Raw genomic sequence first — 24,145 nt, 5'->3', positions numbered from 1 at the left:
ATTTTTTTTAATGGGGCAAAAAACCATCACCCACCTTTTTTTGCTATTTAATTTTATATTAATTTTGTTTAATTATTTTTTTAATTTATTTTATTATTGTTTTATTTTTAATTTTATTTTGTCGCACCCATGCAAATGTTCATTCTTACATGAGGTGTTTTCTGTTTTTCTATTAAAACTTCTTGAAAATCTTTATATTTTTTTGCTGAGGCTGAAGATGGTTTTCTTTTAACTTTGTGTTCTTCGTTTCTCCTTACACTGTTTTTGCTTCTTCATCGGAAAAAAACTTCACAGATGTAACACAAATAAGTGCGTTAATATGAATCTTAATTATTTTATTATCGCACAACCATATGTCTGCTTAGATACTTACCATACTTTTGTACTAGCTTCTATCTAATCTATTCAGGATGCAAAAGTTTCATTGCATTCCTTTGAATTATGATTTAATAACCCTTCAGAGCCCAGTTCTCCGAGCGCTAATGTAATTGGTTAAAGTCCGCGGTAATAACTTAAATTGTGACTCTTTTCTGTTTTATTAATGGGACTTTTATGACAAAGAAAAATGACCGGAAAGAGCTACTACCTATTCCAGAACAGTAATTTAAAAAATATGACTGTAATAAAACGTTTTAATTACAGAAGTCATATTTAATGGACTTTCTTAATTAATATCAAAGACCATGATGGTTCTCAGCGTACTTAACATCTTGTTTAAAAAATTTACATTCAACATTTAAATCAAAATTATGGTTTTGGCCCAAGATCTGTGTACAACACTTTTCTGTCGTGTCAAGTTAATGTCGCACACATGTCGTTATAAAAAGACTAACGTCTTAAAGGGATGTAATTATTGGTGGTGAAGGCTATGTTAGTAAATTCCGAGCAAGACACTCTAGATTTAGGAGTCGGAAGGTGCTATTCATGGCCTAATGCGATGTTAGGAATGCAATGGGTCGCATTACTGGCACACGATCGCTGACAGATACTCACAAGTTTGATGTATCGAGCGGATTTCTGTGACAAAATTTCAGAAATAAATTAACAATTATGAAAATTACTATGTAATTTAAGGCAAATTTATTAAAAATAATACCCGTAACGTTTCAAAATCTAGCACTTTGACGGATGACTTCAGCCAGTAAACGGTGGCATATCGTACAGAATGCGATAGTCATATCTGTACAATTAGTGTTACTTTAAATACATTCGAAATAGATAAAATTCTAAATATCTTATCAGCGACGAGACCCACGCATTTAGCTACACAATAGCTTATCGTTGTGCTGCAATTGCAGTTAAATAAGTAAATAACAGGCGTTATGGCAAGATTTGACCTTTATTATGACAAAAAGTTGAAACTTGCATGTCTTTAGTTTTACCGCTGTAGTAAAGCCCTTATTTGAGTACTGAAATTTATTTTGCTCCAAAAAAAGTACAACTTTATGGTAATTTCAAAAAATAAATACTTATTGAAAAATAACTACTTTTAACATCTTTAATTAAACTCGGTTGAATAGAAGTTTGTTAGTAAATAATTGCCTCTACAGTTTTGGCTCTACACATGTGTGGGTATTTAGGCAACTTATTTTTTGTGGCTATCTGTCAAGCAATCGGTCATTTTTGTTGCCAACTCAAACAGTCATTTATGATCATCCGGTATAATTGAACAAAATATATCAAAAACTTCGACAAAATTTGTTCAATAACTATTAAGTAATAAGAAACTAGCTTGATGATAGAATTATCATTTACTATCACCGTTTTACATTACATACGTTATAAATATTTATTGAATTCAAGTGAAGCTTGCAGTACTTCCTTCTTCAGGTAGGTCCGTATTATTCGTAGTAAAATATTATCACAACGCACAGACGGTCCTACATTTTTGAGATAGTGGTTTTCCGAATGGCAGACAATATATTTGGTTCAGTCGGGTCAATACTTTCCCTAATCTGCGGAGTGCAAGCTGCACTTTAAAAAGCACATGTCTAGGATAACGAGTCGACCTTAATGAAGGGCGATAAGATAACTCCGGAGTACCTGTCTCCTCACCATCTAATTATTGTAGTTTGTCTTCATTAAGTTTAGGTCATGAAATCGGGTAAAAATAATTTCCCAATCTGAATTATATGGAATGAATATTAATGAATAAACCTGCATACATTTTTGTTTTGAGGGAAAGAAGGCGGGCCTTATCGGCATTTCGTTCGAAATGGCGGCGTTATCGCTAATAACAACATTACTGATTAGTTATTTATGTCTTGTTATCACCAGCATTGAATACACACAATGGAAACACTCTCTAATCGCAATTTTCATGTCGGTAGTCTTATCGCCGGTGATAAGGACACTTGCCTTTAGACATCCTAGCGCTTATTCCGCAAAGCCACCAAATATTTAAATTTTGCCTACAGGATAATGAAAAGTAACACCTCGTATACGAGATACATTTTATCCACTAATTTAGATAAAGAGCCACTTGTGCCAATTTTTTGCTGAAAATTGGAGACCAACGCGAAATGTCCATGTAGCAAATTAGTAAGAGTATCTGGTGATCAGCCATTGTGATAATGACGTCAGATACAACGGGTACGGGTTATTACTCGGTTGGCTCCGCCTTGGGATCCGGTCCGAGACCGTGAGATTCCGGGCTCTCCATCACACAGAACCAGCAAGCTCCATTACGATGAACAGATAGATAATTGAGTTGGCCAGCATCACAAATTACCTAATCTTATAGAGATTATCTCGAGATAGAGACGGAGGCAGATTTGCCAAAGAAAAATGATCTAGCGTTATAGTTGTGACGCAAGAAAATTGAAAAAAGTGAAATTCGATACGTGTACCTACAATTATTATTGCTGGTAAAACACAGAACTGCTTTTACTTAAATTTATTTAATTACGACGCGTAAGTATTTATTGCAGATTTAACCTCATTTGGAAATGTTTCCAAGTCACTTTTTTGCCTACACCAAGCTGGAAATTATTGGCAGCGTGGTCGAACACTGTGAAGCGTACGATATTAATTATTTTTGCAGAAAATAATTACGTTTATAGAGCCATTTTAAAGCCAAAATTATGTTAAAACTAAATGTGATACCTACCATAATGCTAAATAAATTAAGTAAAAAAGTTGAGAAAATACAGAACTCATTTTATTTATTAATTATTAAAAAAGCACGATTCATTAATAAGTATTTGAAAATACCTACATACAATGTAGGTACAATTCAAAAAACTTAGATTGTGATGTATTTATTTCAAGATCTTCTTGAAATCTGTGAAATTACAGTGAAGCTTTCCTAATTCGAACCTCCTATTACGAATACCTAATAATTTAATGTAAGTAGGAAGATTTATTAATTTACGAATTACGATTGCTTTGATGAAAAACTTTTGATGGAATCGCAAAACGTGGTTCGTTTAGTAGCCTTTAACCAATTTAAAAAATTTGTAACTCGAATTAGGCATACGTATACAAACTTATCGAAAAAAATTAGGTATATCGAAATTTTAATAAATACATTTCTAAGGGTCTTAATTTTTACTGAAAAATAAAAAACCACTATAATTCTAAACGATAGAAAAGCTTTATAGCAAAATACAAATGATATTAGTTTTATTACTTCTGCAGATTTTCTTTAAAATTTAATAATATCTCTTTTAAACTTAAAATAATTTTTTTATCAGTTTATTTTCCGTTTTCTGGAGATTTGAATTGTAAAAGTATTATTGTTTTGTTGGCTTTTCTAGTATAGTCTCGCTAATCCGAGGTTAATGAGACTGGACTCTGTCCGGATTACCGAAAATTTGGAAAAAAACAAAATAAATTTTAAAATGTTTTAGAAATAAATACATTATTTCATCATAAAAATAAATTTTTCAGTCTTAATAAATTGATTTAGAATGAAAGTGGATTATTAACTGGAACTTGAGGCTTTATCTACGAGTTGTATATCGTTTAGTACGAATGTAGTTATCATTGTAGATATTAAAAAATTTGCCGCTTCTTTCCAGAAAAAACGAACAATGTTAGTACATGAAAAATTTGGTTTTATTGGTTGCTTGAGTAGATAAAAGTTGGTACTTTTCAGAAATTTCATAGAAATCAAATAATTAAATGCGTCAAATTCAAATTCCAAAACCACCTGAAATCCTACACTCTTTTATAAACCGTCTGTAGAAGATTGTAGGTAGATACGAGTACAAAAGTAGTGTAATAGAAAATCACTGATGACTGATGAATATTTACATTAAAGCTATGTATTGAAATATTATATTAACTGTAAAATAGTGGTACCTACTTGTTACTTGATTATTTTAACATTGAGGGCTATTGGAATTTCATTGCTGAGAAAAGTCAATTTATAGTTCGTTTTTAATCGAAGATAAATAATTAAATTTCTGATCAATGTAGCCTGACTTTGAGTTGACAACATTCACTCATGTTGCTAGAGACAAAAAATACAAAAACTGAAATATAGTTCCAGATACTGTCTCCGTCTCATTAAGGGTTGCTTGGAAAATGCATAATACCTACCTATTTTAACTCTTTCATTTTTCTCTTGAAATGTTTATCGTGTAATTCATTTGCATGATATTTTTTTGCGAACAGATACGTATGTGTATGCGGTATAAGAGAAAACTTAACGTAAATCTAATAACCACCATTTTTGTCTTTGATTGGTCAAACCCCTATAACACTCAAAAATTAGATAATTAATACCCATAACATTGAAGAATTGTAGACAGTTAAATTAATTTTTTGCACATTAAAGTTTAAATAATTTAATGCTTCAACGCTAATCAGATTCATTACAATAAAATTAAAAAATTTAAATTTAATTGAGTTATAAAATACTATACATATTCATTAGTTTATAGTAGGTGTAGAGTTTCTTAATTATTAACACAACTGATGTAGTAGTTTAATTGTTCCGCAAAGAATTTATCTAAAAGTGTGTTATGATTAGATACTGATTACCCAGTAACTACAGCAGATATTTTGTTTCTTATTTGTATTAATTTCTATTCAAATATTATCAACAAATTGAACATTTCTAATTCTTGTGCACACTTCTACCCTGCAACCTGCAACAAAAGCATGAAAAATTGTGTACCTAATAAAAAAAGACAATAATCAGGTAAAATTTACACAATCTTGAAGTCAAAAATTCGAAAGCTACTACTGAATACATACTGCTAAGCAGAGTATACCCACCCATACGTAGTTATTTATTTTTATTTTGCGAATTCGAGACTTGATCTTAAAAAATTCTGAAATTGTAAGGGTGTCTGCATCAGCCTTTTTACTAATGACCTATTAGATCAGATGTCCTACTCGACACGTGTGTATACCGTGACAGATGTCACAAGGGTCGTGAAAAATTGTTGCCATTAATTATACGCCCATGTGTCTGCGAAGCCAACGAAAAATTGTTACAGATTTTTTCCCAATAACACAACATTCCAAGTGATGTTATTAAAAAAACACCTCAACTACTTCATAAATTATAATAATGGGACACTAAAAGAGAAACTTGCATCTAATCAAAGTATATTAAGAAAACTAACCAGTGTAAATGAATGCATAAACACTGCATAAAATTATCATTTACATTATTCATGGCAGTACCTAAGATGCATCAAAAATTACGCAATGCGGAGTCTGGAAGCTCGAACCTCGGAATTACCATCTAAATGATTTTACGCGTGTGTGTATTTCTCGTTTAATTTTTACAGTAAATTGTTTCCTGGCTAGGTCAGGTCGGATAATTACGAGGAATTAATTGTGAAAAATTTCGGTTCAATTTGATGATCTGAATAAATTACACGCGACAAAAGGCACTCTCAAGGCTATGTCGCGAATGTTGAATTTACCTGGCGCCTAGTTTGATCCCATGGACAATTTTATTTTTATTAGGGTTTGATGAGAAAATGATGTCATCCAAAGAGTATATGTGTGTGTCGTCCCATTAGTTGAGGACGTGCTGGTATTGCCGGTACCTGGGCGCCAGGATGGATCGTTTCGATCAGGCCGACAAATCGAAATTCTTACCAACAATTAAATACTTTATTTTAGCAATAAATAGCTTTGGTTTGTCGGCAGGCCCTCGGTCTAATTTTAGATTTACAACCTTTGTTTTGCAAATTCGACCGAATTATTTCAGAACGTTGCTAATAAAAAATACAAATCCTGTACACGGATTTGGTCTTTGTTGGTTCAAATCTGTGATTTGGAATGAATCGCTCTGAATTCAACTTGCTGGCGCCTGTCTAATGTCACATAAAACGATCCGGACGCAGTCTGATGGAATCAAAGTGGGTACCGCCGTGTCACAATGCCACACTAAACTCAACCCTAATGGATCACCACAGAAGGCAACACACCCAGCGTAGCTCTTGAGGCACTTACACTGTGGTAGAGTGTTTTATAGAATTCTCTATTATGCGCTTCAATGCCGCCGCCTATGCGCTTACCGCACCTTACACTAGATTTTTTGAAGAAAAGTGATTTCATTAACAAACAATTTCAGGTCGATAACGTGCTATTAGTTCGTGGGCAAATTTGGAAGTCGCCTTCTGGGAATCGTGGACGTAAATTACCAGTAGCTCGTAATTAATGACTTTGGCCACAAGCCAATAATAAAATTTCAGTCTGATGCGACCGGTCAGCAATTTAATTAATTGCGCCTATAACTCACTTCTTTTGAATTCATAGACGATAGTAATGATATATCTGTAATTAAAGCACGGTAGAACGGCCGACTGACACCAGTAACCCTAATTGATACACAAGTCGAGATGAAGAAAAGTTTCAGTTTCCAATTTAACTAATCTCGGATTTCTAGCCGTCAATTGTTAATTTATGGGTGACGGGGTAATTAAAATATCGATAATTTCTCCCATGGCCGGTGGGGGAAGTCCATCTGAAGAGAATATAGACAGCGGTAATCCTAATTGATACAATTCTAAAGTGGAGATGCGATGACAGGTCGGCAGAGTGGAGCCGGCCTCAGAAAGGGTTTCTGTGTAGTGTCGCGCCGGCCATCTCCCCTCTTGCACCTCGGCCACGTATACCGAAGGTTGAGACAACAGGACATCGGTGTTGGACAATTGGACCGAGATGACTTAACTTTACATACGTCGGCCCGAAGGAAGGAAGCTTCACGGACGCAACCAACATCACTAAGCTTTTTACAACTTTTACCTTATCGGGCTTAAAAGCTCCACCAAATTACGTTTTAATAAAACCAAAATGTGACCATTACAAAACTACATTTCACATAAACAAGCAGATTTTCATTAATAAAAGCATTCAGAAAAAATGTACCTAAGTATGCCATGTAGTACTTCATTTCAGAATACAGCATTCTACGTAAAGTCAAAAAATAACTATTTGTTTATCAGAGAGGAAAAGACTTGAAGATTAGTGCCCGACTCGAAGCGAAAAAGTCCAAGGGAGAGAATAAAGCTTCCCTTTGCAAAATACCGATAAAAAAATAATCGTAGCGTTGCTATTTCTATTGCTATTTCTTTTCAATTTCACCTTTGAGTGGCAAATAGTCAAAAATAAATATCAAATAAAACAAGCAATAAACATCCCTCAAAACATCTTAAGAAGTAGAACTAGAATCAAGCGTCGCTAAATCTACTAAATTAGATGAAATAAAGAGTTTGGACCCGAAGATGACCACTTTGTGGCTGAAACGCGTCGTGTCTTTTCAAATTACGGAAAGTTTGCTGTACCAAGAAAATCCAATAATGATAACATAGAGACAATCAAGAAGGAAGTTGGTTTAGTTTATTTTTTCATACTTCACTATGTATAAAAGTATAACTGATGATCAGTTTTGAACCTGAACAACTATACTAAATAATATGACTATGTTTGACTCTATGTGTGTCTATCATTTCTAACGTGAAGTTGGAGACTTTTTTAATTTTCTTTTTTGGTAAAAATATTCATAACATCACCTAATAGTAACGATAAGAATATTTAATTTTTTTTTTCTCAGGAGACGAAAATATTTTTTTCTTTGACGAAGGTGCAAAATGATACTCCGATAAAATTTTCGGGAAAAACATTTTTAACTAGATACCAGCCTAAAAACTATGTACCGATATTTGTTTTACTTGAAGGAACTACAACAAACTAATAGCTTAACTTCATATGACAATAAATAAAAATATTTCGTTCAATGATAAATGATAAGATTTCTGTTACGAGAAGACAAATCATTCAGATTTCCTTGTCAAAAATTCACGTAAAATGTATAGAAAAGATCTAATTCTTTTACAATTTCAACTCTAAAGTAATTTTTATTAACCGTAACAAGTTTCATATTAATTAAATTGAAAAGTAATAGATAATACTTTGTAATTAATTATGTTATGGCAATTTTTTTTGTAAAATCATCTCCTAAGAAGTTAAGAACATTAAATGGTGTGTTAAATGTCGAATTAAAATCGAACATTTTTGAAAATATATTCATGAACATTGTTAATTGGACATTTTGTAAAAAATTAAAAAAATATGTTTCATGCTATTTTTAATCATTCCACCTCCAAGAAGATTAAATTGGAATTGAAAGTTGTATAAAAATAAAAATAAAAAAGTTAAATCTATGAAAATTGAGATTTCGGTTTTTGGTTAAAAATAAAAATCGCATGTATTACGATTTTTGAAAATTTCACCTTCAAGGGGGTTGTAGAAAATTCCCTCTTAAAATGACGAATTATAAAACTTTACCCCTCTGAAGGTAAGATGGAGTTTTTAAAAACATGAAACACGTATTTCTTCACTTTTTACCGAAAGTCCAAATACCAATTTTTATGAGTATAAGTACAGATTTTTATTCTCATTTTATTTTAACTCCTGTTAAAACCCTTTATAAATAAAATTTTCAATAAACCTAAAGCTGTGTTTCTTTTAATTTTCATCGAAACTTCAAATACCAATTATCAAATCAGAGATCCTCATTTATATAATTTACCAAAAAATAAATAATTACAACAAATACAAGGTAATTGAATACAAATAATCAGATTACATTATAATTACATTAATCTGTGATGAGTTTACACATTAATCGATTACTTAGGGTAACTATGAATGAACCTTATTTTAGAAATATGATGTATTACTGAATTGGAATTACAAAATAATATGGTTAATTAATTAGAAAATTGCATTCTGGATAAGTTTCGCTTTAGTAACTTCGACCAAAAACATTGGTTATAGAAGGAACACAACTACTAGCTAGCGCCAATTGTCACATTTTTTTTTTTATAAAATAGTGGAAATTTTTGTCTCAAATTTTGTCAGTTCAGATCTCTCACAATTTCTTTTCTTAAACACAAATTAAATGTTTAATCAATTTCAATTCAATTTCAAATGTTCCGAGGTTTACCACACAGTTACTATTCATTCCATTTAAATATATTGATTGTTCTATTAAAGCTTAAGAGTTTAGGCAAACTGATAAGCAGTTCTACATATCTTTGGATGGATTTATCTGTTTTTTCAAATTTCTGTTCTATCCTTTGTTACAGTGATGTAATTTTCCTCAGACTGACAGTGCCCACACCAAATGTTTATTTTTAACCAGTGCTGAATATATTAGGCGTATAAATAAAATTCATATTTGAATTTTAGGTAAAAATTTCTGATCTTGCATGAAAAGAGCCTCAAACACAACCAAAAACTAAATTGTTTCAAAATTAACTTCACAACCCTAAAGTAGGTACACCCTCATTCGTGTAAAGAAAAAAATGTAATTGTTTGTTGGACAATGTTACTGCTGGTTGCTTTTACTTTTTTTAATTACAAGATTTAACTTTATGATAATTATGAAAGCATAAAGCTCACTCACGGAAGTTGATAAGCTTTGATAGTAGTGAAGTATGACATTTCCCTCAGATTATAGCAGCCTTTGTAAATCAGGTTCCGTAAACCAACACCAAATAAAACAGCAAAACCACTATAAGCCAGTGTTCAATTGTCAAATTTGCACTTAGGTGTAAGAATTTCTGTTATAAGAAAGGCGCCAGTTTTATAGTTTCATTCTCATTTGCATATTTAATTTAAGGAATACAAAGTAAATTCCGTTGCATTAATTTGTATTTGGCTCTGAACAGTTCGGTATGTTTGTACACACAATGTTTTATTCAAGAGATTTCATTGATTCGAAAGTGCTTGCTCCAGTTCTTTTACATGACTATTGATTAGAAATAATCATAACAAAAACAGTTGCTTGACCATTTTTGAGCCAAAATTCTTCCATCAGTGACTAAATTATTGCCCAGATTTTATCAGAAATGTCCTTTGTTTTCCAATTTTGGCAATGGCCAACTGTGAGTCAACATGGTGCGTCAGTGTGAATGCGTACTTCCGGTCAGAGATACCTCCAATTACCTGTCACAGGTATCTTTTACAGGGTAGGCGCCAGATATATTGACAGCTCAATGTTTTCTTTCTCGAGATAGTGAAGATAAGTAATTGCCTGGCGAGATCAGAGCTGTGCGATCTGCGGACCTTTTAGCACTCAGCTCGAAAATCGATTCGAAAAAATCACCCGCGTTATTACGCCGTAATTGTAAAATAAAAGCAAATCAAGCCCCCCTTTTATGTTTACAAGCAAGCGCGTTATCACCATTTTATTTTATTAAGCAGATTCCATCGGATTTCTACGCCCTTCGTATGTATTTAATTCACTTAGAAGTTCAAGATGGCGCATTCGGCCATTTATGGTGCGTGCAGTGTATGCCAAGTCACGACATTTAGCTATAACAATACGTTATCCCTTCCGGTGTTATATAAAAATCAACTTACTTAGTCCCGCTTGTGTACGAACGCATAGGATGAGGGTTGGGCCTATTCTACGCTACCCCTATAATTAATGGGATTGAATAGGGTCTTTGTGGAGCTATTTCATTAAAAACTAATAAAGTGCACGAACTCAAACCAATAGCAAATTTACAGTTCCTTATCCACTTGAATTAGTATTTTAGATACACTTTGTTTGTTCGTCGTGTAAACAAAAAATTCGCGACAAGATGAGAAGTTTACAGGTAACAAGGAACAAATTTTGTTTACAGCTTAATGTAGAAAGTTACAAATCGGAGGGTTTTACAGCAGATAAATATTAGGCAAATAACCGGAAATGTCAATTTCACCCAAAATAACTTTTGACGTGAAGTACCTGCTCAAAGTTCAGGTACTGAATCAATTTTTCACCTGCTAAATTTGTCAAATTATTTTATGGCCAATTTCCGTCGTGAAAAATGAATAAAAATCTTGAAAATTTATTAATTTACAGAGAAAAACTTGATCATAGGCACATAGTAGTTGACGAAATTTAGAAAATTTGTTCTAATATTGTTTTAGACAAATAAATAATTATGAATAGTGTTTGTTTGTAAACTCTTATTTGTGTGCACACATTATTATTAGTTTACCGTGGTGTAGATAAAAAAACTTATTAGTTGTTAATTAAAGAGAGAACAAAATTTTTATTGACCGCATTTTGTTAGCTGTAGCACAGAAAGTCAGTGTGATATACCTGTTCTTAATTAGTTGTTTTACTAAAAATAACAATAATTAAACAACCAAACCAAATATAATTGACGTGTGAAGCGGCGCATTCCGAATTATATGTTTTGATTCTCACACTTTTTTAGAGAAAATTAATAAAGTAAAATAAGTAAAGTAACATAAAACAATGTTTAATCATTAGTTTAATTTTTATTCACTATTATTTACATATTTTGTGTTTTATGATCTGAAAGCTAGGCATCATTTTGCATACGATTTATTTTCTGCATATTAAGTCTTTACGCAAATTTGGAGAGCTCATTAAAATGCCTTTTATTGGGGTAAATGGCGATAAAAATCAAGGCATGTTTAAGAAATCATTGACCTGGTAGTGACTATAATACGAAGTGTCTTATATCAATATTGAAAATCTTTCTCATTGTTAGTTTTCCCAAATATTTTGGTAACTTTTCCTTGCTGTGGAAATTGTAAACAATGATGGCATAAATCTTAACGGCGTCAGAAACCTTGTTGCGAATTTTTTCGTTACGCTTGATGGAAGATTTATTTTCGCAAAAAAATATCGCACGTCTGCATCTCTAATATTTAAATTGTATTGTACCAATGTCCCCTAAAGTAACAATGGGAAATGAAATTTGTTCGCGTTTTTTCAAGGCGATCAACGGACGTGTTTTGTGGAACATCTGCACTTTCCGTTTGCGATCGCTGTACTAAAGCGTAGGAATGCGTAATTAATTCTACTATTAGACAACATTATAATGATGTTTTGCAGGAGCTAATACACTCCGGCTATATGATTTACAACTGTCTTTGCAAATCTTATTAGTAATTACCTTTAACACAAGATTATTAATATTGCTTGAACAGATGATTAAGTTGTGCTAACTAGGGCTTGCATTTGGCTAATCTGCTGGTTTTGCTATGAAGTTTGAACAATAAATAATCAAGTATCACTTTCAATTTTTACAAAAGACAATGTTAGTGTAGGAACCTTGAGCATACATAATCTCCGAGTGGTAACCCTGCATACAAATTAAAATAAAAAATCACTTAATTTTCCGGTCACTTGATATCGCCATGATCTTAGATTTTCTCTGTTTATTTTTAGATACATACTTAATTTTCTCATAGTTTTCTTTTGGCTGCTTGACCTACTACTAGTGCTTACAGTCTATGTTAAAAACGACAATATTTCTGCAATATTACCTCTGTATAACCACTTGACTTCAAAAATATCAAATTTTATTTTATTCATTCTTTTTTAGTAAATATTTTTAAAAGAATATGCAAATCAGTTTTCAGAGCGTGATTTACAAAAGTCGTTATATTGGAATTTTAGATTTTAAAAGTGAGCTTAAAGCGAGAACAGAGGTCTATGTACGTGTACGTGTACCAAAAAAAATTATTAGGTATATTTAATTATTTGCATTGCCAATATTTTATTTATTTTAAGTATTTTAAGAATTTTATTTAAACCAACCGGAAATATCTATGTCATTTAATACAATAAATAAGCTTCTTCAGGACCCTTCATCCTTGCCCTCAGAAACTAAAAAAAGTCGCTCGCAGTCGAGTCCGAACTGTAAGCACGGTAATTCTAAACTTTCACATTTTAGAAACATTTCTTAACACACGTAGCCTTCTAGCTCGAGTCAATTAGGCGGCTTAAAGTTTGAAGTTGGCTCTTATTTTTTCGAACAGAGATTTTAACTGCAATATAAGTTTTTCTCCTAAATGAACTTCCACTTTACCATTCCATAGTAAATCATAGATCAAAATTATAAACACGTAAGCTGTTTGGAATTTTTTTACTTAGGTAAATCGCAAGTGGTAAGTCTTATTCTAAATGAAAGTCGAACTTAAAGTCTGTCAATTTTTAAACCGAGAATTTAATTTTAAAAGAAAGAAATAAAAGAAGCTAGCAAAAATTTTCAAAAAAATCTTACAGACAAAAAGTGTGAACGCTTTCAAATTTGAATGTAACTTTGCTAAATATTCTCTAAATTTTAACAAAACTTTGAAGAAAACATAAAATTCCTTATTATATTTATTGAAAAAAAAAAAAAAAATTAATTGTACAAGGTGCTCAAAAACTGGCGCACCAACTCAGTGGTAAGTTGTTAAGAAGCATGTGTAGATTATGGGAAAAATGTTGAAAAAATTCCTCAACTCATATTTTAAAAAATCTGAAGCTACAAATTTATTTTGTTAACTTCTTCAGTTTTTATTATTTTTTAATGTTTTCATGTTACACTAAGTAATCGATCCCTTATAAAACGATGAATAATTATTTTTCAATTTATCAGACTTATTATCAGACTTAAGCAGTTTTTTGAATTAAAAAAAAATAAAATTTATCAAAAAAATCACAATTTGTAGATGTGCCAACACAAAATAAATTACACAAAATTTATAGATTGCACTGCCTTTTTGGCAAAAATTTTTGCAATAAGATTATACTTAATTCGAAGCTGATTTTTACCAAGATAGCGTACTTAGGTGCCACTATAATTAGCACTGAATTCTATCATTACACTTTTTTAATTAGATGTAAACTTAGCTCGTATGTTGAGACATTTTTGCGATATCTGCTTGTACAATATACAGTAAAACCTCTCAACAACGAACACCAGTGGGAAATTTTTAAATGTCCGTTGTGGAGAGGCGTCCGCTAATGAGAAGTGAGAAATTTTAATATAGGTATTGTTACGTTCCTACAAAAATGTCCGTTGTGACGAGATGTCCATTATTCAGAAGTGTCCATTATCTGCTTTGCCTTTTATTGCAGGACAACAATAAATCAAATAACAATTTTTTAGAGCGTATTCTATGTCGTCTCTCATCAGTTTCATCACCATAGCTTTTGCATAATTTATTTCAAAAAAAAATACAAAAATAAATTAGAAACAAAAGTTTCATCAAGATTTCGGTACTGCAAGAGCAATTTTTTTCTAGAGAGTGTGTTAGCACAGACTAATCTATAACTTTGGACTTCAGTTCTATGACATTTTGCATATTTATAAATAGCAATCGTATATTATTTTATTGACATGTTGTGATATACAGCAATGATTTGTCATAATAGCACAACTAAACTTCTACCTTGAACCACTATTATTTGCTACAAATCAAACTCCGCTGTCATAATGAGCGTTGCGTTAAAAAAAAGTGGACCCCGGTCTTCCTCATTAATTTATCAAAGAGATAATAGACGGTTGGAAGTTGACCCATTATTAGAGATTAGGGCGTGTCATATTAGCGTCAGCTACCACACATTTTCAGCCTAATAATACCTTCCTGAGTGGAGAGCCGTTTACAAAAAAGTCTGTCGGGGTCTACCTGAGATCCTTATCTCGGTAGCCACGCGCCTCTCAATTTATAGTTGCAATTTGCCAAAAACCCGGACACGGAATGTGTTCTGAGCGAGTGAACTGAGCTCCGGCGCCCGGTAAAAAGGACCCTGACTGCATTTTATTGCAAATTTACTGTCTCGTACCTAGAAAAACACTTTAGACTTAATTGAATTCGCTCGTAGGTGACTTCCCAATAATCAGTCTGTATAAATTATTTGTTTAATAAAATTGGGCCTGTGTAAAGTACAGTCCTAAAAAAATTTCTGTCAAAAACAAGTCACGATACTTAAAAAGCACTAAAATAAATATCACATTAAGAGCAACCTGATGTAAATGAGGCGGACAAAAAACCCAACCAGCTCTCGGGAGAGCCCCTTGTACTCTCGCTGCGAAGTTAATTTTGAGTAGGCTTTGACAAATTGGGGCGCCTCAAGTCCCGAAATAGAGCGGGTTTTCACTTTTCAGCGACGTACTTTTATGGTAAATACCTCGGTCGTTAACTAAACACCGGCCCTAGTTTGGAATACTCGAGTGAATTAATTTAATTAAGCCGGAAAATTTTCAAGTAAGTGAATAAATGTGTTAAGACTTCATTTAGGATTCAACCAGATAATTACTTATTCTTATATTTTGTACCCGACCAAACTCTAACATGTAGATTAGCCGGTCATCCGGTTTTTTCGGCCAAATCCCCTGGATTTAATACAGTTAACTAACTGGTCCAGTTTGGACACGACAGTGGCGGTCTACAAAATTTTTCAAATATTTGACTCCTAAAGCCCATTTTGAAAGAATCCCGCTTTATTGCCTACTATATTACACCCGTGACATCATTACAGCTAGGCCGAAATAAAAGTTCGCTTTATGTGCAGTAAATTCTGCACACGTTTTGCATTTTGCGGCAAAAATTTGAAAAAATTAATCATCAAGAAGCGCCGACGGCACTAAAGGTTACAATCCTTGACGGGAGTAAAAATGGAAATTGCTTGCACTTTATACCTGTCTCAAGCTACAGATAACTGAAATTTGCAAAGGTTTATCCAAGAAAAGTAGAACGATAGAGTTATCTGGAAAAAGTGGCTTTTCAGTCTTCTTTTTAGTAAAATTAAATACATTGCACACGTTTTAGACAACCAGACCAATATTTTTTCGGTCATCATGCAGTGAGTGATGAATTAAATAATAATATATCGAATGTTTTAGCAATATTTTGCATTTTATTGGTTGTTTTGCCCACATGTTTTGACACAATTTCTTTAAATAAATCTTTCAATGGGCGGAAATGTTTTAATCCGGAAAACATCTGCTCTTTAACAATACAGGTGTAAAAACGCAAATTTTCAGTTGACAATATAATCACTTTTGTCAAATGTTTTGTATAAAAAGTAGAGACAGTGGTCTGGGCGCAAAAGAGATAAACAGTTTGAATGGTTGCGATTCCAGTCACGGTCTCTAATTACATTGATTGTATGCTGGAGTGTACCATTGATCATATCCTCTGCATCGTACTCTCACTTTCAGGAGACTAGTTTTTCAGAGATGAACATTACGGCAATTATAAGCCCGAACATTGGCGGCAACAAGTGATTCTGTCTCAATTAATTTTTTTCGATCTGGTTGTGGACCTTTTTAGGTGTGTCAGCGTTCTTTTTATGTGCTCTTTCTTCATTCAATCCCGGTCAGTCGGTTCGTTTTTGCTGGTGGTAATGTTTGAACAACGGCCGCGGCGACGTAAAAACCAAAATGAAATTTAATTGCGGTGAAACGTGGATTACAGATCTTGATGTTTAACGGTATTTTTTCGACACGATGCCTCGGTTAGATTATTCCGTCATCCCACTCAATTTCTAACGAGATGCACCGTCCACTTAGCACACTCCTGCCAAATTGTGTTTGTCGTAATTAAAACGCTTTTATTGTTTGCACACTTGCGTAATTTATTAGAATTTGTTCTCTCGTTTTACGTCAAAATCGAGACAGCTCACCATAAATTTCGACTGTTAAAACACGCAATCCACGCATTTTTATGAGCCAAAGTATAAAGTCAATATATTCAGGGACCCAACAATTTAATTTATACAATCGAAACTGGTTCTCGAAGTTTTTCTTAACAGTTTATTCAAAACTTTTACCAACTCGGGCAATTAATTATTATTTTCACCTGCAATTTTCTTATTAAGCGACAAATTTCTCGAGTCAAACATTCCCCCCGACATTTTTTAAAACCTAATTGAGGCTCATTTACATTCAATTAGCATTGAGGTCCTAAATTTTAGAGGGTGACACTCGACTAGGCTTTTTTACATAATCTCAAAGCCACTTCTAGACCGAGTGGATTAATGATTAGGATTTTAGCCATTATCTTCAATTAACTAATCGGAGGATTCTATATCAGTTCAAGTATTTTTGGAGAAATGAAATTTGTTATAATAGGGTCGCTGTTCACAACTTGAGTGAACTTAATTAAATGGTACCAAGCAATTTAATAGTTCTGGAGTCTGGCGGCTCCGATCAAGGAAACTGAAGCATCTTAAAGCATCTGGCGACATGAACTCCAACCACAAATAAAATTACGTGAAACTGAAACATTCAATTCAGGTTTTTTACCGTAATTTTGCATTTAAAAATTGTAAATTAATTGATTATCTTTATTTGTGACTGTGATATCAAAAACTATAAAAATATTTATTAACTGAACATAAAAATAAAATACTAATCCGTTGAAAGGTACCTCATCTATTAGACTCCAGTAAATCATTTTTAATTTGAAAACACAACACTTTTTTATTATTTTTAATCTTGTCTCATATAAAACTGTACGAGCTTGACTATCTTGAAAATTCATCATCGACAAAATATTCCAATATCCAAAATTAGATTTTCGGATTTTTTTGGCAAAAGCTCAGTTGTAAATAAAAATTAATTAAGTTACCAATAATAATAATAATAATTAGGTTGTTTATTTGACTCTTCCTTGGTATGTAGATCATCTGACAAAAATTCTTGATACAGTATACAGAAGAAGGAAAGACACCTTTCATTTCTTACGTCATAAATTCCTATTTGTTAAGAGTTATAATGAAAAACCTAAACAAGGACCCGCTGTTAACACCTTGCCGCAGTGGCAAGAGAAGCAGTTTTTTTATAGGTAGAACATTATTTTATAAAAACTGTTTTTTATTTATTCATACATACAAACAGATGCAATAAAATAATAAAAATAGATCAGAGAAACAATTCAGTAATTTGATGCAAATCCCAACGAATTTAATATCCCGATGTTATCAGAGTCAATAAGCAGACAATTAGGGAATAGCCCACACTCAATTTAGCTTGGCTGCTTATCTGATGACAGTGATAGCGATCGGAACATGTGTCGGATGCTGGAGGGATTCCATCGTCAAAGGGTTACATCAATAAGAAACGAGGCAACATTCACGAAGAGCGACTTTTTATAAAAAAGGTGGGTATCGGTGAGTGAGCCGTCGCCAAGTTGACTAACGGTCAACGGATTTTATTGGAACTGAACCGTCGGACCTGTCCTTTACAGGAACTTGTCATAAAACTAAAATAAAGAAATTGTTCTTTCTTCGCGCTTATATTATATTTTTTAAAATGTAAATTATGTGTAGGATTATGGTCATCAATCATGTGATGTCGACTTGCTGTCAAGCAATTCTTTAATTAGCAAGTTTTTATATTTGCATAGAGATTAAGCTTGCGTTCGTATATAAAACTGTATAAGTAAAGTTGCAACTATTTGACATAAATAAGAACAAAACAGTGTAGTGTCGATAACATTCATGTAATTTATAAATAGGAGAAGTAGGAGTAGAATATATTACATAGGTAGGTATAAGCACAAAAAATACACTCAAACAAGTAACAAGCACATATTGTGAGTAGAGTTTAGTGTTCTGCTGTTTCATTAAATCATTGCATAACAATATGTTTTATGATAGAGATTTTTACATTCTTCATTTTCAGTCATGTCATTTTTCAGTCCTTTAGTTTTTTTTTAATATGTCTTACAAAAAATTTAATACTCACGTCAGACAAGCACAAGTAAACGAAATTTTATTAGATAAATAAAGACAGAAAATAACATCAAAAACAGAAAAATAATAAATCATACTTGTACTTAAAATACTACTTAATACTACTTCAAATATAAACTTTGTCCTAAAAAAATAAACTAAACTAAAATATTTGTGCACCGCCAAAAAGCTCAGCTAAGATGTCCAGTATATTAAAATTATTATTTATTTTTAAACAAAAATATGAAATATGATGTTTAAAAATTTTTAACTCCTACAAGTATACGATATAGACATTCTTTGGTAATACTAATGATATAAATGTGTTTACTGGTTATATTCCCTAAAAAAGTATATTTAGGTTTATTTACATTGCTAATCAAATGACACAACAATGCTCCAACTTATTGCACTTTTATTTTTGTTTAAACAAAGGAAAGAAATAAGATTTCTTCTTCCCACACGTGTTTGTACTTACTTGTGTATTGTTAAGGTTATAAAGACAACAACAAGAAAAAGTGTTTATACGGGCTACACGCGTTTAATAGTCACATTACTGTCAAAATAACAGTTAAAACTGTGCATAAGTCTTAAAAAGCCAAGTATAGGTTTAAAAAAAATAGGTACATTTACAGCTGATTTGAATTATTTATAGAAGAAAAAAGTAAACACAAGCCGTTAATAAATAACCCTAAATGCTGTTTTTTTTTTCGGTATACCTACCACAAACATAGTTTAAAATGTATTTTTTTACATTACCCTATGCATACTGAAATAGTTGTAATGCTTATTAGATACTTACTTAAATATAAAATCAATAAAATTTAATTAACTGCTTTTTAAGTTTCTCAGTTTCAGAATTAATTAACGTTGAATTCGGCTACTTTGACCTTACCTAATTTTAAGACAGTGTTTCAATCTATTTATGTAATAAAATTTTTGAAAAAATGTTATTAAAGTTACAGAAACTCGAAAAAATATACTCACCCCTTTTGCCGGTTATTCAAAACGTTGTTTTTTCGTCACTTAATAACAAAACAAACAAATAATAAACAAACAACTTTAAACTTCACTAAATCTGGTCCACTGTGGCATAAACAACGAGAAAGCTCCGAGCTTAATTAAGCTAGTTGAAAGTTGAACGGACAACGTGACGAGAGCTTTCAACCTTCGTAGCAACTGACTGAAGACTGTGGACTTTAGAAATATTTTGCTCCGCCCTGAGAAGGAGGGGATTAACTTACCTAAAACCACATTGCTGTATCTAATTACCATAAATTTGTGGTAGATTTCAGATACCACTTGATAAACAGGTCTGATATATTTTGCATATTTGGTTTCTTTGGCCGTTTATTAACTTTTTAAAGCTTTGCTGACTTGTTTTACGGATTTTTCACTCAACGTTATACCTTTTAAATGATTTAAAAATAAAACAAATAGAAACTAACCTAATGTTAAATTAAATTCTTACTGCGATAAAAAAGTTACATGCCCATGCCTCTGCAAACAAAGACCTAAGTACTTAATAAAAAGTAGGTATTCAAACAAATATTTTTTTTATTTTTTGATCAATAAAAGTTAGCAGCATTAAGAGCTATTTAAAAAAATGTTTCAAAAACTTGCACTGTAGCTATGTTTTTTTACAGGGTGAGTCAACTAAGGTTTTCCTATTTCTAAGTTGTTTTAGGGCAACCAAAAATACTAATTACACTTTCCACTAGATAATGGATCATTTCTACTTTACTTAATTTTTGCTCACAAATTTACAATTGACTGCCTGAGAAATATTTGAGTAAATTCGAATCGTTGTTATAAAATGGTGATCCTATTTATTCCAGACCAAAATACCAAATAATTTTCCAAATTTGTTAATTATGAGAACTGGTAAGATGATTATAAACCGAGTTATAGGTAATTTTTGAAAGAGAAATTTAAATACGAGCTTAGTGCAAGTTAATAAAATTATTACTAATTTATTTATGTTCAACAAAAAAATTATATTCTGTCTTATATTAATAATAACGCTGGCTGCTTTATTGTGGATATAAATTTTTGCTAACGTACCTATCGTGCATTATTTTAGAAATTATTTCTTTATCTGACTGACAAGTGATAAATTGCTGCTTTTACTCTTTCTTCACATTATGCATTAGTCTAGTCGGCATTCATTTTCTTAGTTAAAATAGAGATATTAGATATTTCTAGACAAATTTATTTAATTATGAAATTGCCTCTTATGTAAAATGTTTATGTTTATAACTACACCTAAGAAAATTACATTTAATAAAAAAAAATTAAATTTAATTATGTTATTATAATTTTTTCAGCAAGTTGTTTTTTTAATTTAAAATAAGTTCAAGATAGAGATAATAGTTTTGATTTGAGGTTACGGTCTACCACATAATGCGAATGTGACATTTAAGAATTTTAGAAAGATGTTTACTTCAATCAACGCATTATTACATAAGTTTCTTAATAGCTAGCACAGTTTTAATTAATTAAATTAAATTATGTACATTGATTTAAAATGTTACCTTCACTGTAACAACAATGAAATACCGTTAAAAAAATTGTTCAATGACAAAATTGAAATGTAGATACAACGTTCAAATTACCAATTAGTGTCCAATACACAAAAGTAATTAAACTATCATCTGCAAAAATTTTCTAGAACTTATTTATTCAATGATACCTTAAAACTATTTTAGGGCGAGATATTAAACAAGTTGCTAAAATAAGACAGACCTATTTTATTATTTTATTTTTAAATTTAATTCCAAAATGTAATTTTTAACATTTAATTTTTCAAATACTTCTAACAGACGTTAGGAAGACTTAGTTCTCTTCAACTCTTTCAATTCGTCAATTATTTAATTTGAGTTTAAGATTATGGAACAAATTCATCGATTATCTTAACTTTATTTTTAAAAATGATAAAGTGAGTTTATTGCAAATGTATGTAATTTTATTAAATTACCTACCAACTATTTAGACAATAGTGGTTTTTATTATTTCAAGATTCAAGTAAATAAAATTGTTGCGTTCTTATGCAGTTTTTATTTCAATCGCCTTATGATACGCCTGTAAAATGCAACAATACATATTTCAATACGAACTCGTTTACAAACTTTGAAAAGCTGAATACTCTCCTCTTGTTTTTTAGTGATTAAGTTAGATTAGAATCATATTCATTTCGACTCTTGATAGAACACAGAAAAATTGTTTCTGAAAAACAGCAATTTATGACTATTATTGAAACAGTGACCACTGATTATAGTTACACAACTACTGTCATACATTTACGAAAATAAATTGTGTCTTTTGAAACTCGAAAAGTTGTTTGAAACACCCTTTATAAACTTTTTACCTACAGGGATTACAATTTTTTTTTAACTTTGTTTATTGTAAGTACCTGCATGCTGTAAAGTTTTTTTTTTAATCTACAACGTGAGTCAGTAGTAGGTTATTTCTGAATTTCTATAAATATGCAATTATAAATACTAAAATAATACTGATTCCAGCGGACGAAAACGGGAATCATTAAGAAAAATTAAATTTAATCCATGATTACATTGTTCTGGGTCAATTGTCAAGTTTAATTGCATTTAAAAGATAAAAAACCAGTGTTGATACAATAAATTTTAAAAAAAATAAAACAAAGCATCCAAGTGGTAAGTGCAATTAGTATTTTTGGTTGCATCTTAGGATATATCAGAAGTAACTCACTATTGGTTTTTATTGTGTTGTGTCTTATTTTCTGAAAGACTCCTTATTTTATTGCTCTTTGCGAAGTTAACCGATTTGACCACAATTTATGTCTACAGTCTATTTTTTTCTTCTGTTTTCTATCACAAACTGATTAAAACTTATGTTTTTTTTTTGCTTTTTTGATAGATCTTTCCTTCGGTGTTTTAAAACTTAAAAAAAAGATTTAATAAAAAATGCCACTTTTTAACGTACCTAACGTTTGGTAAACTTCAAGAGTCCATAATTTATTTTTTGTAATAAAACGTCCTAATTTCTATTTCACAAAATTGAGAAGAGTAAGTTCTGCTTCTGCATGTCTAAACGCTACTGTAGACATTCCCCCATGAGTCTAATCTTGTTAAAAGAAAAAAAGAAAAAACGAAAACATAAAAAAATACTTACCTGATGGTCTTGTTATTAAAATGTTATTAAAAGTGATTGAATTCTACAAAAACTTTATCTATATTTTCTTGCAAAAATGTAAACGTCAACAGACTAAAGTGCCCGTAATTTAATTGTTCCTATTTTAAAAAATGTGCATTAGGCCACCGTGAGCCTTTGTTATCAAGCACAATTCTATCCGATAGTTTCCCCAGCAAATTCCATTCCTGGCACATAGCTGTGTTATCAGTACGCTACTAATTGACCCATAAGCATGGTGGATACATAAGGAAACACTTTTTAGATTAGGGTGCATCTATTAAACAACATCTAAGTCGCTGCGTCGTCTACGTATTGTGTCGCCTTGGCTTGTATTCCATTCCGAACACAGTGGCGCCAGCAGTCCTACAGAACGCGCCGCCGGTAAAAGCTCCATAAATAAACCCGAGCTTACAATAAAAAAGAGGACCCGTCAAATAAAACAACCACACAATCCACCTTCCAAAGCCGCGCGCATTGGACGCGAACACAAGCTCCGCCCAAACATTAAACCTGATAATGTAATAAAATAAAATATAACCACGGATTAACATAACTTGACTGGATAAAATGTTATGAAAATGACTAGTATTGGTATTAGGTTATAATTTATCGAGCTTTTATCGCTGTGTTTACACGAAATGTATCAATTTAGCACTGTCAAAGCTTAAGAAAATTGCACTCTTATTGGTATAACGTCGTATAAATTTTTGAGGTAGGCTTATAATAACACTTTGTTTAAAAAATATCTACATGAATGATTTCAAATAAAAGGAAGCAAGTGGGGTAAAATATTTTTTCTTACAAGGGGTTACCTACTTTTTGGTAAAAGCTTCTTGCTTTTGTAGAGAACTGTAGAGTTTGAACTTGAAGTCATATTTTCTAAAAATAATAATTTTCAAGTTCCAGTTTTAAAAAATTCATTCTAGAAAAAAAAGTTTTTTAAATTCATTAGGTACAATTAGAACTTTTGCTTAGCTGACTGCTTTTCTTATTGTAAATTTTAGTCTTTCTCAAAGGGTAATC

The 24,145-nt window shown here is 31.6% G+C and overlaps 1 protein-coding gene across 2 annotated transcripts in view; it reads right to left on the bottom strand.

Moving 5' to 3' along the window:
- Positions 1-20,153, bottom strand: part of LOC661820 (pannier) — a 28,773-nt gene extending 8,620 nt beyond the window's left edge. For both annotated transcript variants that reach the window (XM_008202264.3, XM_008202266.3), the window contains exon 1: positions 19,940-20,153. The gene's annotated coding sequence lies outside the window, so the exon portion shown is untranslated. The remainder of the gene's footprint in view (positions 1-19,939) is intronic.
- Positions 20,154-24,145: the final 3,992 nt, after the last annotated feature.

Source organism: Tribolium castaneum, chromosome 5, assembly GCF_031307605.1.
Source record: "Tribolium castaneum strain GA2 chromosome 5, icTriCast1.1, whole genome shotgun sequence".
In the NCBI taxonomy this organism is placed as follows: domain Eukaryota; kingdom Metazoa; phylum Arthropoda; class Insecta; order Coleoptera; family Tenebrionidae; genus Tribolium; species Tribolium castaneum.
Note: the sequence above shows the minus strand (reverse complement) of the source record. Positions and strands in the feature narration are given on the sequence as shown.